The sequence below is a fragment of the Lissotriton helveticus genome, chromosome 11 (genome assembly GCF_964261635.1).
Source record: "Lissotriton helveticus chromosome 11, aLisHel1.1, whole genome shotgun sequence".
NCBI lineage: Eukaryota > Metazoa > Chordata > Amphibia > Caudata > Salamandridae > Lissotriton > Lissotriton helveticus.
This window is the reverse complement of record NC_136072.1, coordinates 1,061,090,028-1,061,096,027: the sequence shown is the minus strand read 5'-3', so window position 1 is coordinate 1,061,096,027 and position 6,000 is coordinate 1,061,090,028.

Here is a 6,000-nt window from a genome sequence, read left to right as displayed (position 1 = left end):
AGACAACAAAGCAGTTGCAAGTGGCTTATCCAAAAGTGGGCAGACATTCGTTACCGAGTCAATAGCATGAGCTGGAGAGAAGACCGGCGACGAGAGGCCCATGGACGCCCGCTTCTCTAAGGGGAGTTTAAGGAGTTCAACAGATAGGCGGCGCTCAGCACGTCTCTCAGCTAGGGCAATTTCTTTGTCAATCTCGCGGGTAGCCCTGGAGAAGTATCTATCTAAAGGCCCTAGGATTGCAACTCCTACCGAAGAAGGTAAGGGGTTAGATGAGGGATTAAGTGAGTGCATAGACATGTTTTAATACAACTAACTAAGAACAAGAGTATAACAATCACAATATACCACAGCACAGAGCCCCCCCCCCCCCCCACAAGGTAGCTCGCTAATCAAGTATCAGTGTATACAACTCAAGAAAAAATATCAACTGACTATATCAAGACGGGGACAATGTCCAATAGTTCAGAGCTAAATATCAGAGGGTAGGCCCAGCCCAGCCTCCTGCAGCCCCCGACGGCCACAGACGGCCCGCCCTTGTCCCGGGCTTCTCCCGGGACGCTCCCGCGCAGCTGATGGTTATGAATGCTATAAGGGTGCAGGAATGGACAGGGGGCGTAAGTTAGTGAGAGAGAGAGCAGGTGCAGTAGGTTAGATCATGCAGGGACTCCTGGGAGATGGGAGTCCCTGCGGCACTGCTCGCAGCCCTGCCCTCGCCTCTGATGCCCTCACAGCTCACCCGCACTTGGATGCAGACTCCTGTCCGCCAAGCGGGACCCGCGCAGCGGGTCCGGCGAGCAGCAGAAAGGTCCCAGTAAAATAACAAAGGCAACAGCTCCTAGGAAATGAGGGTCAGTACAAACCGTGTCCCACGATGTTAGCAGGGAGTGGACTTTTCACTCCGTCGTCGACAGGGGGCGTGGCAAGCAGGGAGAGCAGGTGCAGTAGGTTAGATCATGCAGGGACTCCTGGGAGATGGAGTCCCTGCGGCACTGCTCGCAGCCCTGCCCTCGCCTCTGATCCCCTCACAGCTCACCCCCACCAAATTTTACAAATGCTTCTCCTCACTACTAACTCTTCATTTTTAAACCTGTTCCATCAATTCAGTAGCCCTGGCAAAATTAATGGGACACTAGCAAAAGCCATTATAGCGGTAATCCCAAAAGAAGGGACAGACCCAACACTCCCCAAAAACTATAGACCGATATCCCTAATTAACTTAGACTGTAAAATGTACGCAATGATTCTTGCCAAGCATCTTCAAAAATTCTTACCAAAACTTATCCACCCCTCACAAGTTGGTTTTCAAAAAAAATGACCATCTAGTGACAACACCAGAATCCTATCTCATGTACTGGAGATAGCTAAACTAAATGACTCACGAACAGTGGCTATCACTCTGGATGGCGAAAAGGCTTTCGACAAAGTAGATTGGGCCTCTCTGAAAGCAACGCTGGATAAATTCAATTTGGGTGAGAATTTTACGCGCATGGTAATGTCACTCTATTTTAACCCCTCAGCCAGAGAAAGAGTGGGAAGCTCCCTCTCATCCTCCTTCAAATTAGAACAAGGAACAAGACAAGGCTGCCCCTTTCCCCCTCCCTATTTCTGCTTGCAATTGAACCCTTCCTATACCATCTTAGTAATAATAGCCAGATCTCAGGGATACGTTTCAATGACTACACGGTAAAGATTACTGCGTATGCTGACGACATACTAGTTGTCTCTGAGAATGCCGAAGCTGCCATCCCTACGTTCATGTCTTCAATAGAAGACTTTGCTGCAGTATCTGGGTACAAATCAAATAAAGATAAGACTGAAGATAAACTCCTAAATAATCTTGGTAGTAAAGAAATTATGGGCGACTCGGGTCTCCTGTGGCAACCTAAGTGCTTCAAGTACCTGGGCCTGGACTTCACCGGAGACTTGATCACCACCCTTCAAGCTAACGAGAACGCACTCTACAAGAAATTCTCTTCATTACTAGATGGGTAGTCTCCTAAATATCTATTGTGGTGGGGTAGGGCTGAGACATTAAAAATGATGGTTACTCTTCTTGTTAACTATCCCGCTAGAATGCTACCAATGACTCTTTCAAATGACTTCTTGAATAGAACCTATAAACGTTTTAATACGTTTCTCTGGCAAGGCAAGAAACCCAGAATATCAATGACAAAACTCCAATTGCCAAAAGAAGAAAGGTGGTCTGGGCCTTCTGAACTTTAGGAACTATCAAACAGCATATCTTTGCAAACAAGGTTATCACTCAGACTGACTATACCTAAGTCTGGATAGATTTAGAAAGGTCAATAATCAATGATATGCCTCTACCGGCCCTCCTTACTATGGATGTATCCCACCTCCCCCACTCAAAGTACATTCTGCTTAACACTAAGAGAGCTCTTTTACGGCAGGCCCACCTCTCCAAACTAAAAATAAAAAAGTCCAACATGTCCGCTCTCTGGTGCAACCCGAGCCTGAAGATCGATGGTGAGGTGCTACACTGGGAACATTGGTGTCAAAACAGCATCAATCTAGTCAAAACCTCTTTATAGGGGCCCTCCCACTACCTTTGTCTACCCTTCAAGACCGACACGGACTAAAACCGATGGACTTTTGTAACTTCCTAAAACTAAAATCTTTCCTTTCGATGCGCTCTATTAAACCCTTCGAACTGTCGATAGTCTCCAAGATGTCACAACTACTTGAGTCAGGACACACCGTCTCTAAAATATATAAACTTCTTTCTCCCAAGCCTCGTAAATCTCACAGAAAATGTGAAGTTAAGTGGGAATCTGAACCCAACTCCAACACATCCCACATGACTGAGATAAAATACATTATTCAAAAAATTATGATAGCCTGCCCATCTTTTTATCTTTGTGTAATCAAACCTTAAATTACATATCACACCATTTTCAAATAAAATATCTCCAATACTGTTGCAAACCAAACTTATGCTAATAAATAGGACATGCTGAACGCCCGATTTCTTTTTTAACTCAATCTAAGTGAGAGCCCGACATGCTGGAACTGTAAAGCTGACGTTGGTAACCTCTCCCACATGCTCTTCTCTTGCCCTACCCTACAGACATACTGGGACAAGGTTTACGAATGTATAAGTAACACTTTCAACATAGCACTTCCAAGAGAATTTTCATATATGATATTAGGTGCCCCAAACCCTAAAATCGATAATGTAAATGACTGATACCTGCTAGACCTCATGCTCACCTTAGCCTGTAAAATTGTACCATATCAGTAGAAAAACACCAATGATGTGTCTTTTAGAATGTGACAAGAATGGCTATATTTCCTCAGAGGAGCGGACAATACCTCGCTCAATACCTCTCCATGGCGTAAAACCCTCAGGAAACTCTGGAAGTCCCTTGATGCCTCATCATTCTCATACGACCCACCGTGAAAATCTCCTGTACTGTTTTGTAATTCTTGCCTCCATAACTGCGTAGTATGTAACATGTGCTATACACTGTACTGTATACTCCCTTGAACTGTGCTGGTCCATTTGCCTCTACGTCTTTTACGAATGAACTGCGAATACCTTGGTTGGGCACTTGAGCAATTTATAGTTTCTTTTATTTATTATTATTTACTTTGTCTTTGTATCTGTTTTTCCCGGTTTGATTGATTTACTTATTATTACTATTATTATTATTACTGTTCCTATTATGTTATTTCTTGTAACTCAATAAAAACGATTTGAAATAAAAAATTAAAAAACACTGCATCATAGCGATATTTAAGCTTGCACCTTTCTTTTAAGAGTTTTATGGAGCTTATAAATTAGGAATATTAGAACTGAAACACAACTGACACAATGCTTGTTTTATCCATTTATTTAAGCATCTTGTTCCAAAGATGGCTGAACATTTCTCGATTATTTCTGTATCATTGTGTTTGACACTCAAAAATAGTAGCTTGGGTTAAAGATGGTGGTAATACAAATGTGCAGCATTTAATATACCAGATCATATTGATTCAATATTGAAATACAAGTTTGGGTTAATGTTTTAATAGACATCTGTTAATGAATGCATAGGTTTATGACACCCTGATGGGAAAATCATAGCCACTCCAATTATGATTTCCGGAATTGTTTGAAACTATGTATTCTTCCTCATTAGTACTAATTCATGTGATAAGGATGAGATTTAAAAAAGAGGGATAAACTATCCTCTAGATGGCATCCCAATCTATCTAGAAATTTCCAACCATGGCGATAAACAGATCTACGTGCTAATCTAACCATCTCAAAATATTGTAGATGACAATTTGGATGAACCTAGAAGGTGGTGGCTGTAAGTCCCAGAAATCCTGGATTGCCATTGTATGGACACACCAAAAATAAGCAATTAATAGCAACATGCTCGCCAAATTAAGGCACCAGAGAAAACAAAGATCATACAGAGATGGGTGAGAGCTTAAGATCCTCTAAAGATTAGGGAAAGAACTCCGGGCGAGTGAAGATGCACTTCTCTCCAGGTTCAGTACAGAGCAGTGGTGGGAGGTTTTATGGAAAGGTGTTGATGACTTGGGCTGGACAAGTATCTGCTATAGAGCTGCGGTTAGCAGGAAGAAAGGCCAGGGGTTGAGTTGGGAGGAAGAGCAAAAGGTACGAAAGGGGCACCCTTGGCCAGTGGAAGAGGGATCTGCAGAGGCCACAACACTAGGAGAGGGCACTGGGAAGTACAACGATGCGCCATAGAGCGGCAGGTGAAAGTGAAGGCGTTGTCCTTATAGAGAACACTGATCTCCTGGGCACACTTCAAATAATGAGGAACATGTGCTCTGAATTGAATAAAAGGTAGAAAATAGGATCTGGTAGCCGGGTCAAGGAGCCGTGTGCTGGGCTAACTATTGGCAATTGACTCAAGGACACTTTTCTGACAATTAACCAAGACACTTAGAAGAGCAGTGAGATTGGCACATTAGTACAGTATCAGTCTGGACTGTTCCCATGAGGCACAGGATCAAGACTGGTTTACATATAGTTGGGTCTGAACTGAGGTGGCTAAAGAATGATGATGGCTTCAACCCAGATATGTGACTGGAGTGAGTGTATGAAAAGTTTCAGCGCTCCGTCCATCATCTCCTTGCGTTTGCTTTGTTCGCCCTAAGTTGGCAGGGTATGCCCAGACGTGGGTCCCTTGCTCACTTTGCCACTGGATTCAAGCGAGCCTGGCTGATGAAGGGTGTTACACAGAAACCGGTCCGAGGATGCTTGCTTCTGGTTCAGGGAAGACCTGGCTTGACAGTTCTGTCTGGACTTTTCCCATGAGGCACAGGGTCAAGACTGATTTGCATATAGCTGGGTCTGAACTGAGGTGGCGAAATGAGCTAAAGAATGATGATGGATTCTACCCAGATCTGTTACTGGGGTGAGTGCCTTAAAAGTTTCAGCGCTCCGTCCATCATCTCCTTGTGTTTACATAGGTACAGTATGCCTTTCCAACCCATGGTGTCATGAGTGCATGGATTCCTAGATCCTATGAGGTTTGAATGAATTTATCATGGCTTGTCGCATATGTTCCCTGCCCACTCCAAGCCACCTCTGGCCTTGGCATTACTGGCTGGCCATTCCACCTCTTGTTCAAAGTATTGCCACTCAAGATGTCTTCCGTGCTGCGAGAGAGACCCTGTACTGTCCACTGCACCTGCACGCTCAAAGTAGTGCTGCACCAACTTTATTTTTTGGCCTCTGCAGTGTTACATGCAGATCCAATGTGAACTTTTGTATATGATAGGTGTGCCAAGTTCTGCAGTATAAATAACCACTATAAGAAATCAAAACAGGGTAATTCTTTTGGGTCCAACAAAATAGAGATATTATGCCATTGATATGTTGAATATTTACCATAAAGCATCAGCGACAGGAGGAAATCTTGTATCCTTCTCTCCATCTATAGGAATGATACAATTCATAAGATCTATGTCAATAAAAAGAATGTGTGTATTTTAGGTTGATGTCTGAACACAGATTAA